This window comes from Mirounga leonina, unplaced genomic scaffold (genome assembly GCF_011800145.1).
Source record: "Mirounga leonina isolate KUSES-001 unplaced genomic scaffold, KU_Mleo_1.0 Mir_53, whole genome shotgun sequence".
Lineage (NCBI taxonomy): Eukaryota > Metazoa > Chordata > Mammalia > Carnivora > Phocidae > Mirounga > Mirounga leonina.
The window spans coordinates 47,713,300-47,727,080 of NW_023270807.1; the positions used below are offsets into that span (position 1 = coordinate 47,713,300).

At 40.5% G+C, this 13,781-nt stretch overlaps 1 protein-coding gene across 4 annotated transcripts in view; it reads right to left on the reverse strand.

Annotated features, from left to right (window-relative positions):
• BACH2 (BTB domain and CNC homolog 2) overlaps nt 1–13,781 on the reverse strand; it is a 350,045-nt gene that overhangs the window by 137,021 nt on the left and 199,243 nt on the right. Inside the window, exon 1 of one of the 4 annotated variants that reach the window (XM_034991413.1) lies at nt 5,695–7,717. The exons of the other annotated variants lie outside the window; for them this stretch is intronic. The gene's annotated coding sequence lies outside the window, so the exon portion shown is untranslated. Of the gene's footprint in view, nt 1–5,694; nt 7,718–13,781 lie in introns of those variants that run through there. 4 annotated transcript variants of the gene reach the window in all.

A 13,781-nucleotide genomic window follows, 5' to 3' on the forward strand; every position in this document is an offset into this window, starting at 1 on the left:
TGTTTCAGAAAGGTTGCTTAAAACCTGCCATCTGGAAGCGTTACAGAGACATTCTGCAGAATACTATGTGTTCTTCCTGTTAACAAATTATGAGAGATGCTTATCAGGTTTATTTCCCTAAGGACAATGTACAACATATTTAAGAAAGCCAGAAAGTATGTTGTTTCAAAATATCTATCCACAGAGAAGAAGACACTTACTTTCTGCTTCAGAAGTGACCATGTTAATTCCAGAGCACTTGGAATTGCCTTTTTCAAGAACTGACATTAGAGGTCAAACCAGACAAAGGTGACTAACGCATCTTCAATGACTCAGAAGGCAGCCGGACAATCAATGCTCTTAGTCTCTTCTCCTAATATTTCCCTAGAGATAGTGTGACAGATGGACCAAAAAAGGGGTGGCCTCACTTCACGGCAGGGGGATAAAAGAAAATAGAAGGGAAAAAAGTCATTTTCACAAATTGCACTCTAGGAATCAACTGTTCTTAACTTTGAGTTCTTTCACAAAATGAAATGCTATGCGCCAGTTCAATTTGTTTCCCTTAGGGAGGGAAGGTGCTGAGAGGAAACAGTGTTAGGAGAGGATTAAAGAAACATATGTTCTTATTAAAGCAGGGTTTGAGAGGAAACAATGTTACAGAGAGAATGATGATCGCATCCTAATAATGTAGGTGGAATCCTCACTAACAGAAAAGAAAATAAGGGCAAGCTTATACTGAACTTCTAATACACCCGGCTACAAACAACAAGAAAGACATTCCAACACTAACCAATTCATACAAATCAACTTACGCTTATTCCCTTGCGATTGACCACATAACCTAGACCCCAAGTGGACATGATGTGCTTTTACAGGTATGCATTTGTAACTTCTGTGGACTAACTAACAAAGGAGAATACCAAATATCCAGGTAGAAGGGAAACCAGTGACTTCCATCCCTGCAGCCAGTTGGACTGTAATACCTTCCACTTGGTGCTGACAGCTTTCTCCTCCCTCCTCTCATTCTGATACAACGTTGTCAGTAACGTAATTTACTGGAGTGGAAGTCCCCCCGGACCCTGTGCAGCACTTGGTGACAGTGTCATTTATACTCCATAGTGTCGTGGCCTGACACTGATACATCAGCCTTCATCCCTCATTCATAGCAGAGCGTGCAATTTCACCTTCTGCGGTGCCCTTCTGTAGTGTGCGCGTACAAATCTACTCCATTTTGCCCTAATTACACACCTTGGTTAAAATGCTCTCATTAGATTTATATTTCTCACTCCAAATGTCAATCTTATTGAAAATTCCGATTTTCCCGAGGATTCGTCCATTAGCAATAAACTCTAAAGCATTCCATGACTGAGTGCATTAAACCAGCAATGCGGACGTGCACTTAAAATACATCATTAGAGTAAATCTCCATTGCAAATGCTTTACATTATTCAACCAAAGGAATAATGAGCTCGGCCCAGCCAGTACCCTCAAATTGCACATGAAGGATAGGTTAAAACTGGCTGTTATCCAGGAAGAAGCACACGGTATATCAATGGGATGGATTTCAGAGTCTCTGTCATTCCTTATGAAGGTGTGGGAGGAAATCACAGCCATAGCCTCATTCATCACCTTCTTTTGCCTATGGTTTTTACAGAAACTTCAGTCTATGGTAAAATATGATAAGGCAGGCAGAGATAATGGGGAGTGTATGTGTTCGTGGAGGGGACTAAAGCTATATCCGCAATGCCAAGAACTTTGTTAGTAACCTCAAACGATTTGCTCTGTCTAAAAAGCATTCTTCCGAACCATGAGAGACTACGGACTCCGAGAAACAAACTGAGGGTTCTAGAGGGCAGGGGGGTGGGGGATGGGTTAGCCCAGTGATGGGTATTAAAGAGGGCACGTACTGCATGGAGCACTGGGTGTAACATGCAAACAATGAATCATGGAACACTACACATCAAAAACTAAAATAAATAAATAAATGAATAAAAAGCATTCTTCCATTTCATTCAACAGAAAAAAATTTAATAAGCAGCACTGTCTAGATACGCTGTAAGAACCTGGGCACCATTCTAATGAAAGAGATCTTACTGGCAAAGCTGACCTGAGAAACATCTTCACCCCAGCCTATTGGGTACTAACATTAAAAGCCCAGAAACCCCAATGATGATGTTGATATATAAATTACAAGTCAGAAGTTGTATCTGTCAGTGAGTAGGACAGACCATTAAAAAAAAAAAAACTGGAGAGAAATTAAAAAAAAAAAACCAACTAGCAAAATACATCAATTGATAAAACCAAGCCATCACTGTTTTCTATCACTTCCATATTTTAATTCCTTAGCTTATTGATCTCATTTATCACTTCTTGTCAGGTCCCAGGTGAGGGAAAGTCAAGGTGCAGTCATAATTTCTTTTTTAATTTGATAAATGAAAAAACTGTATCCCGGGAAGGTCATGGAGGAGGTTGAAGGAAGAGTCTGATGTGAAATCAGCATCTAATACTAAAGGTTAACCAAAGAAACTAAGTGATGCTTATGCAATTATGACCTTATTATGAAATATAAAATATATCCACTTTTTTTTTTTTTTTAAGTAGGCTCCATGCCCAGCATGGAGCCCAATGCGAGGCTTGAATCACAACCTTGAAGTCAAGATCTGAGCTGAGATCAAGAGTCAGACACTTAAACAACTGAGCCACACAGGCTCCCCTATATTTACTTTTTTTTTTTTAAAGATTTTATTTATCTATTTGTCAGAGAGAGGGAGCAAGAGCACAAGTGGGCAGAGCGCCAGGCAGAAGGAGAGGGAGAAGCAGGCTCCCCGCTCAGCAAGGAACCTGATGTGGGACTTGATCCCAGGACCCTGGAATCATGAACTGAACCAAAGGCAGACGCTTAATCAACTGCACCACCCAGGCGTCCATATGTTTTCTTTTTTTTTAATGGAAAAATTTGGTGGGCAGAAAGACTCTTAGAAGGGCAGGAATACACTACATTAAACAGTAAATAATTTTTTAAAAATAATAAAAAGAAGCAAAAGTAATTGTTTTCTGCCTGTCAGTATCTGGTCATCTCTAGGATTGACTAGTAACCAGAATTGTAACAGATGCAATATTTTCTGCAGGGAATTATACCACCACGGAAACTAATTGCTCCTGAAGTTTTGCCCATTCCCACCTGAAATATTTAAAATTGTACTTGATTACACCATTAGTGCTCTCTCTTTCAGAATGTGTATCAGCAGGTACTACAATTAACATGCACAGATGTTAGAACTATCCATGTTTAAATAAAAAACATAGCGAGAAGGTAAACATAACTGAATATGCTCAACACAGTATTAATCTTAAAAGGAAAGAGAGGCTTACATTGTGCTGGTTGAATGGCAAAATAAAGAAATACCCCCAGATGGCATCGGTAAACCTATGAGCAACAAAACTACTCTGTAAATGACCTGCAGCTTTCTGACTAAGAAACAATGAACAAGAGGCTGATTGTATGTCCATTTAATTCCAGAATCTGTACCCCAAGCATAGAGGGGAAACCCCCAAGTGCCCTAAAATTCTCCAACATATTCCTATGTTACAATGGCACAAATAAGAGTAACAACCCCATTAATTTATTAAGTGCTGGCTTTGTGTTTCATATACGTTATTTCATTTAATCCCCACAACAAACCTATGAGGTAGGTACTATCCCTGTTCCCGTTTTCAAATAAAAACAACCAGGCTTAGGAAAGGTTAAGTAAACAGATCAAGGTTAGCATACAGCTAAGCTAAGATTTGGTCCCGAGTCCTCTTTCTCCTAAAGCTCTTGCTTTGCTTTTAACCACCATGCCTTCCTTACTGTCTGCCTCAGTTGGAGAAGCCAATAAGGAATGTGATTTGCAGTCTTCAATTTCCAGAGGCTTCTGCAATGACTGCCCTCTTGACTCATCTCATTTCACAAATTACATCAACCTGAAAGTCTCAGAACACTTGCAGACATTCTCATTCTTTGGAAATGCCACAGCCACTCAGCCAGTGGAATGGGGACAGCACCATCACTGGGATCACGAAGGTACAAGTTTCCCTGTGAACGCTGACGCCACCTCTCTTTGGTGTTTCTTCTAGCCACAAACTGACATGTTATCACTTACTGTGGTTGAAGTAGAGTCAGCAGTCAGAGGAAGGGGAGTTTTTACTTGGTTAACTTCTGCCCCCTCATCTGTGTCCATGGAGGGCATTCCAGGACAGGCATGTCCTCATCCTTGTCCCCCCCGTTTCTCACCAGTCCCATCAATCCACAAACAGAAGACGTGGCTAATCTCTTGGCAACACCGCTAAGAAATTCTTCCCTTGCTGTTCTACGAGTCTTCAAGAAACAACTTTCTAACAATGAGTCAAAAAGATGGATGTTTTAAAAGAGCATTTCAAACAAGGCAATTACTTTTTAAAAAAAGATTAGAAGATCCTATCACTTCTTCTTTCAACCTTCCATCGACACAATTTGTTTATGTATGAGTTGTGTCTTTCTCCCTTCGGAAGGGGAAAATGCTGATAAACTAGCACATGCAGACAAACAACGCAAAAACCTGGCCACCTCTTACTGCTTAAACAGAGTCACATTTATCTCCCAATGCACCACTTACCAGACAGATGCAAAGATGTGGGCAAGCCAGTCATCAGAATTAACAGAGTGATTGTGCTTGCACTACATATTCTGATTTGTATGAATCTTATTTTTAGCCATGCACAAAGGGCAATAAATGGAAAATCTTATTCTAACCGCTACTTTTTCTGGGCCACCCACACTGCTCCACCTACCGCACAAGTTCACAAATGTAAAAAAACCCAACCCAGGGTTTGTCCTAACAAGGGATGCAAAGAGGCTAAAATGAGTGACATTTTTTCCAGTTAGTGTTGGTACTTTCACTCTTTTTCTGTATCAGGACTTTCAGGGAAAACAACGCTGACTTATCTACAGGCGTTTTCCAAGACTCCATGCTGGTATGTCGTTAAGCGCACAGGCAAGCGTGATCCGCGAGCCACATGGCAACAAACTTTCAGCAAAGAAATGCACCCACAAACATTTCTGTACATTCAGGAAGATGATACCTACACCACATTTTGTTTTGAAACAATGACAGCGTTTTAAAAGTTCTTCAAATGAACCAAAGTGATTATCAGAAGCAGAAGCATTTCTAAAACGGTGCAGACTGTCGGAAATGATTTCACCGAAGTGGGGTCACTATCACTTGCCCTACATCTGCTTTTAGTTCGCGGTGGAACAATGCTCATCAAGGCCCGGTATCCCCTTGCCAAACCCCATCGCTCCTGTGCACCCTCCTCCCTGTCCGCTCTGGCCACAGTCCCCACCTCACGGCCGACAGCCCACCCAGCATAAACTCAGCTGCGGCGCCAAGCGGCTGATGCTGACAGACAGACGCTTCGAGAGCAAACAAGAAAAGCACAGTGATGAAGAGGACGTTTTCTAGGGGCACACAGAGGACAGAGATGAGAGTCTACTCTTGATTTACCATCTCTTTAGACTTGTAATGGAAAGTTAAATTAGTAAGGTCCCGGGGCGGCAATTAAAATGCTTGTTCTTCCGAGCCCTCTGCAGACCTCAACAGCAAACATATGCAGGTAGTGATCAATATTTAAAAGTCAGCGAACAAAAATAATTAAGACACAAAAGGAGGCAACTCTGAGAAAGGCGTCTTTCTTTACCTGTGTGCTTGCTCATTATCCAGGAACTAGAGGAAATGTTCTGTCATCCTCTGGTAGTTAACACACGCCCTGCGGAGCTAACACCTTCTTCCGATAACGCACCGTACTAGAGCAGCCCTGATGAGGTGTATCAGAAAACCGTTTTTGGGTTATAGTCCACTATCGTCAGACCTTCTGACTAGTGCTGTAAAAACATGGGTAATTAAGTGTTACGAAAAAGTGGGTCATACACCACTGAGATACAACCACACCGCCCCCAAACTAGACTCCAAATGACTGTGCTCTGAGGAGGTGGGAGGGGTCTGAACACAGCGAAAGCAAAACTTTTATGTGGTGAGGAGCATTTTGGTTTTCACTGGTTTAGGTTAGAGAAAGTTAATCTCAACGTCAACTACAAACCAAATAACTTAATGGGTCCTTGAAATTTTATGACAAATGCTGGCTGTTCATGCAATGGGAAATTCAGGTCCAATGTCATAAACACTCCAAGGGACAGTCTCGGGCTTAAATGGCATGCCCATCACTGGAGAGCGAGCGCTGTGACTCAGTGAAGCAAGGCGGTCAAACTGAAACTAAAGACAAAGAAGCAAATTCTTATTATCCACATTAGCATCTCCTTCTCCTAGGGAGGATCAAAGTACTGTATACCACTTCCCCACACCTGTAGCCAACCAACCCGGGCATTTAACAATCACGGATATTTATCAAAGCACCCCTTGACTTCGGTAGCAAGAAGGCAAAATGTAGGACCTGAACTGAGCACATTCATTCATCTGTCACTCAAGAGCCACAGAAATATTAATTCAATACATACCAAGTCCCGATTATAAACAAGGACACAGAGGATGTGAAGGGATGCAGAGAGAAGAACCTGGAAGAATCTGCTTTCAAAGAACTTCAGTCTTGTACAGGGGAGAAGACCTAGTCATACCCATGACAAATATAGATCAATCTTTTAAAACAAAATCTATTCTAGCAATTGCTTATCATAGACTTCCTATTCTATTGACAAAAACCTTGCAGATAATATTCCTACAACGTTTCTCAGATGAATCTTTTAACAATCCCCTATTTTTTTTTTTGTTAATCAGGGTTTTCTTTCAGCGCTCAAAGTCCTTCTTAACCTTGACTACATGTTAGGATTCATCCTGATCCAAAGTCCTAGCATTCTCAGGGTGCCTGGGTGGCTTAGGCATTTGAGTGTCTGCCTTTGGCTCAGGTCATGATGCTAGGGGTTCTGGGATCGAGCCCCGCATCAGGCTCCCCCCTCAGCGGAGAGCCTGCTTCTCCCTCTTCCTTTGCTTGTGCTCTCTCTCTGTCAAATAAATAAAATCTTAAAAAAAAACCAAAAAAACAAAAACCAAAGTCCTAGCATTCTCCAAAGGGAAGCACACAGTTATCAGCCCAATCCCAGGAGCTATAACACTACACCAGAAGAATTTGAAGAGAAGTTTCTTTGAAGGGGGATAAAGGATACAAAGTTGAAAGAAAACTTCGATTCGTAGCACAAGAAAGGATATATTTGAATCATATTTTGTTACCATCAGGTATAAAGTTAGAGTTCTACTGGAGAACATATCGTTTGGATTATGGATGGGGAAAGGGGGATCTGGCTAACCAAACTTTCCCATTTCTGGCAAATTCCGTAGAGCATACTGAATATGAATTTTTAAGTAACTAGAACACAATTAGTTGATCTAACACTAAAACCATCTTGTACATAATTAAATCTTTCTTTTATGATTCCAGAGGCCCATTAGGATCTTGCAGGGCCACTCAGTAATCATTTTTTTGACAAGGTGCAGAAATGAAAAAAAAAAACCAAAAACCAGTTAAAACTGATTTCTACTTGATAAAGATAATGGTGTGTCTACACAGGTATCTGTTCTTATAAGAGTTGATTAATGTAATTTTAAGTGAGAAAAATAAGAAACTAGGAGATCACTGTCATAGAAACTGATATCTTAAGTCATCATTCCTAAACTCCACCAAATTTGTAGGATATAATCAGTCCAGAGTATTGCTTATAAATTTGGAATTATTTGATTAATTGAAAAAAGTCTGGAAAAATACACAAAAGTATTTAACAGGTTTTATCTAGGTAGCTGGATTATAGATAATTTATATTCTTTATTCTGTTATTTTATAAATTAGGTACAATAAACATATCACTTTCATAATCAGGAAAATAAAGTTACTTCTGTTTTGATGAAAGGAAACAATTAATTATTCTCTGATTCTGCTCTTCCTAGTAATTAAAAACACTTAATACATGGAACCCAGTATAATAATCTGGCCTGGTGACAAGTCAGACATGAAATACAGGAAAAATCTACTAGAAACAATAGATTACAGCTTCTAGTTAAGTACTACAAGGACTCTAAGAATCCTGCTACACTCCAGACCTTTGCAAATACAGCTCTTCCTCATCATGATTCATGGTCTGGGCACTCTCCAGATGCTAGAGCCATCACAACGATCAATTTAATCGGGGAGGGTGGGTGGTGTCCTTGTAAGAGTGTGGTGACCCCACCTGGGTTAAATCATGGCTCAGAGAGAGCTGTCACCTTGCTAATGAAAGGCACATCCCAGAGAGCATACAAATAATTTCTAAAAGAAATAGGTTGGAAATTATTAGAAGAAGCTGATAAACTATTGGTGCTACAACTGATAATCACATATTATAAAGCAGCTTTATAATATGCATGGCTGAGTTTATTTGGAGACTCACAGGGAATATCATTTGAAATTTTTGATTTACATATTAATGTATATTACCGTGCTGGTAATATCATCCCTATCTGTACCATTAGGGGTATACACAGAGAATGAAAATTAATTTTGATGATGCCTTGAGCAGAACATAACTGTGAAACTGAATGCTACAAATAAATATATCATAGATTCCTAAAAAAAAAACCACAACAGAATTGGCTTCAAAACTATGCCAACGGTTTTCCAATGACTCTAGGAACTAAATACATATGTTCATAAAATTATTTTCCATATTACTCTTAATATCATTAATATCACAACTTTTAAAGTGCTTCCAAACATAATAAACATAAGGAGAATATCTGAAATTTAAACTGTGGCACTGGAAAGGCAGTAAAAGCCAAAACCTGCACAGTTTTTCAGGAAGAATAAAAATGGTGTATTTCTCTTTAGTAAATCAACAGTTTTAGATTACTAATTAGGGCATGAAAATAGGTACAATAAAACTTCAGTTAACTGGACTAATTGAGGACCAGAAGATTTTTGTTTGTTTCAATTTTCTGGTTAATTGACAGACAGCTAGGAAATGCTTTTTGTTGAAAATATTTCCAAAGCAGTTTCTTTTCCTAATTTTAAAACATTTAACCATTCTCAATGATTCAGCAGGTCAGTGTCACTAGCTACAGATACCCTCCTGGGTATATTCTCCATCTTTACTAAACCAAAGCTATCTTGTTTTCTGAATCTCTATTTCTGAAAAAGGGAAGTGGGATGTGTGCGGTAGGTAGGGTGGGGTGTATGGGAGGGGGTGAAGTGGGGGTGGGGAAATGTGAAGGTTAGTTAATTCAGGGTTCTGGTTAGTTGGGTTCCAGGTAGCTAAGCCATCACTAAACATGAATTCAGTGTCTGGAACCAGGCAATTTGATTCCTAGGAAACTTGAGAGCCTACAAGGGGAGCCCCCAAGGGTCTATCTTTGTTGGTATTCTCTACCTTATGTCATTCCACCTGGGAGACTTGGTTTGCTGGTCTTCTCTGGGGGGAAATCTGTGTCAGTGTGTCCATCTAAAAATCATGGTCTCTGAACTCATGGGGCTGAATCTATTTTGATTTGATTCTATAGCTATGTCACTTCAACTCAAGCTCAGGGTGCAGCCAGCCACATGTGGATGTCAAGGATGAATAAACACTTGCTTTTCTCTCCCTTTGACTTGCTGCCCTGGATTTTCTTTTCTGTAAAAACCTTTAATTCCAGTTTCTGGTATCTTAGCTGCTGAAACCTTTACTTGGCCCTGTCTCCATCACCTAGAGGGTTTATTTCTAAGCAGGTTTGAAAAGTCTGGGTAGAAATGATGGGACTGATTTATACATATTGTACTTTTAACACTGATGACTTTATTTTCTCTCTTTCTTGGTTATACCTTTTCCTTAAACCAAATACATACAAACACACACACAAGTAATCTTGGTTATTCCCTGATTATTCCTTCCTCCTTCCTAAGAGGGAGTGGGATAATTTAGGACAGAGGTTTCTGAGCTTTTTGGAACTATGAGTCCTTATGCACTGCTCTTCAGGAATTACAAGCCCTGGTCAGACCTAAGAGCAGGCCCTGAACGTAATACAAGAGGTTTGAAGAAAGCCTGGCTACTGGGTCTCATGAGAATCTGCTGATCATTCTCCAAGTCCAGCTTTCAAGAAACACAGAAAAAAGCAAAATCTCCCCAAAGTAGGGCCGGAAGAGACTAACCTAGTAATAAGTTCAATCCTGCATATTCCTCACAGAACTGCAGGACTCACTAGATTGTTCGGTGATTTACAGCTACACTAACACCTAATATGACAGTGATTTGGTGATGAGGGGTAAATTATATTTCATTTGGAGTCTGTAAAACAGGCCTTATAATAATTTGAGGCCCCGTTGGAGGAGAATTATTTGCTATTAATTTTCTTCCATAGCTTTCCCTTTTTTCTACTAGGCTTCAGTCGGTGGCTATATTATAATCAAGTCCACATTCCCTGGTTTGTGCCTCAGCATCCACCATACTGATGAGGACCTGGTATGTCTCACAGCGATGCACACAGTGCCATAACCCCGTGCACTATGGGGCACTGTATAGGCAGACTCATTCATGAACACACAATTCAGACGAACTGAGCAGTCCCATTACAGGAGCACAGGTAGGTACACACTCCTCCATCACAGTGAAACAGCTTTCCTGTATGTGTCAGTGGCATTTGGTAGCGATTACAGCTGTTTATGGCAAATTGCTCTGGTAGTTTCTGACAAACGTGTCCTTGCCCTGAGAGGAAACCCATCCCTGAGACTGAAGTACACATTCTGTAGATCCCTTGCCCTTGCCCAAAAGGTGCGGGGAAAGAATCAGGGCTGCGGGAGGTATGAGGGACACAGCTGTCAATTCTCATGCCACCCTCACAAGCTATAACAACCTTGTCAAACACTGATTAGTTATTCTGCACAGCATTCTTGGAAGGAAAGTGAGCTCTGGTAATCAGTTAAAAAAAAAAAATCATTAATTAATTAATTTATTTTTACTGGGGTAAAATATACATAACTTTACCATTTTTTTTAAAGATTTTATTTATTTATTTATTTATTTGACAGAGAGAGATACAGCAAGAGGGAACACAAGCAGGGGGAGTGGGAGAGGGAGAAGCAGGCTTCCCGCGGAGCAGGGAGCCCGATGCGGGGCTCGATCCCAGGACCCTGGGACCACGACCCGAGCCGAAGGCAGACGCTTAACGACTGAGCCACCCAGGTGCCCCAACATTTACCATTTTTAAGAGTACAATTCAGTGGCATTAAGTACATTTACACTGTTGTACAACCATCGCTACTGTCCATCTCCAGAACTTTTTCATTTTCCCAAAGTGAAACTACCCATTTAACACCACCTCCCCATTCCCCTCTGTTCCCAAACCTTGGCACCTATCATTCTATTTTCTGGCTATAAGCCTGACAACTCTAGACACCTCATATAAGTGGGATCATACAACATTTGTCCCTTTGTATCTGGCTTATCTCATTTAGTTTCTTCAAAGTTCATCTATGTTGTGGCATGTGTCAGAATTTTGTATCTTTTTAGGGCCAAATAATATTCCATTGTATGTATATGCCACATTGTTCTTATCCATTCATCTGCCGATCGACATTTGGGTTGCTTTCACCTTTTGGCTATTGTGAATAATGCTACAGGAACGTCTGTCCAAGTCTCTGCTCTCAGTTCTTTTAGGTACATACCCAGAAGTGGAATTGCTGGATCATATGGTAATTCCATGTTTACTTTTTTTGAAGAATTGTCATACTGTTTGGTATTTAGTTTGTTTTTTTTTAATTAATAAACTTTATTTTTTATTTTTTTTAAGATTTTATTTATTTATTTGACAGAGAGAGAGAGCACGCACAAGCAGGGGGAGTGGCAGACGGAGAGGGAGAAGCTGACTCCTCACTGAGCAGGGAGCCCAACATGGGGCTTGATCCCAGGACCCCGGAATCATGACCCGAGCCGAAGGCAAAATGCTCAACCAACTGAGCCACCCAGGCGCCCCAGTAAACTTTAGTTTTTAATGCAGATTTAGGTTGAGCGCAAAATTGAGTGGAAAGGAGAGAAGGTTCCCATGCCCCTTGTCCCCACACAAGCATGGTACTTTTACAGAGATGCTCTAGGTGCACAGTGATGGCAGGGAGTGACCTAGGCAGGTTCTGCCGCATCTGGCAGGAGCTCTCCGTGTGGAATCACCTGAGGCAAGTCACCTGGGTGTCAGAGCAGCCTTCTTCCCTCCCCAGCCTGTACTCATGAAACTGACTGACATTAAAGGTCATCCCTACAGGAAAACCTGAGGTGTAAACATGGACACTCACAGACGCCAAAGCAGGAAGGCGATTAAGGAGCATTTGATCCAACCTACTTCTTCCATAACCTGGTGAAGATGCTTCATACACTGAAAACCTCGATTCCAAGAATGCCGTGCAGAATAATTAGTGCTTGACAGAGATGTTATAGTTTGTGAGGGTGGAGTAAGAATACATAATTACATCACTCACAACTCTATCAGCCCTCTTACCAGCACTGTTAGGCTTTGGGCAGCGCCCAGAAGACAGCTCTGGATTAGTTTCTTATAGAACTCTTTCATCACACCTTTCATCACACACTTTTTTGCCTAATTTATCTGATTCTGTGATTTTCATTTTAAATACACGCACTTAAATCTATAACCAGGATTTTTGGCTCTGCCAATGGGTAGGCAATAGATAAGCTCCTTCATTATGTCTGCTTTGGAACTGCTTTATTAACAGTGATAATTCTCAATTTCTGTGAGTTCTAATAAAAGAACTGTACGTCCTAAGAGCTACTCTGAATGAACATTTTACCATACCAAGTAAAATGTTATAAATCACAATGCTATCCACAGGTTTAAAATGCCCAGAAATTTCTCATACATTTCCTGGACAACATCACTCATCCTATTTTTATACTCATAGCAACTCAATGAAACAAAAGAAAAATGTTTAAAATTCTTACAATGAAAGCTAGAAATATACAAAATGCATATATATTCATAGGCACATATGTACATTTGCATGTATGCTCACATATATCCAAATGCACATTTGTTGAGCCAAAATCTTCCACTTTTTTCCATTAACATGGAATAAATTGTTCTTGTCCTCAGTGGAGAGGTGATTGGCTTATTCCAAAGCTAACACTAATCCTCAAACTATGTCAGTCCTGAGAACTTAAAACCCCACAAAAACCTGGACTTGATGACTTGGACTATTTATTAGGGATGCGCCTCTCTTCCCACATGTGGTTTGTAAATCAAGTCCCATCTAAGTGTATGAGAGGAAAGGGAAGACTAGGATGATTCACTTTGAAAAGCAGCAATAGATTTCTCAACCCAGGAGAAAAAAGGATTTTCCCTTTTGAGTATCTAAAAACATGATGAGCGTGCCCGCAAAAGGACCGTAGCTGTCATTTTCGCCTCACACAGCGCAGTTAGTCACCCTCATTGAAATCCGAGGGCAAAGAATGACTGGTACTATTGACTTTAAAGTGGCACAGAATAACGGCACCTACTTGGCTGGACTTTCAAATGTGAGTGCTGAGAGGACCTTAAAACTCTCTTTTTTTGAGATGAGTCAATCTATTCAGTAAAGCACTAAATAGCTTACTTTAGTGGCATTTCATACTGAATATTTAATACATTTTTCTCCCTTTATCGCTCATCCTTTCAGTTACACTGGAATTAAAGCAGTGATTCTCAAAGTGGAGTCCCTGGACCACCTGCCTCAGTATCACCTGGAAACTTGTTAGCACAGCACCTTCCAGCCTGCCCCAGGTCTGCGGAATCAGA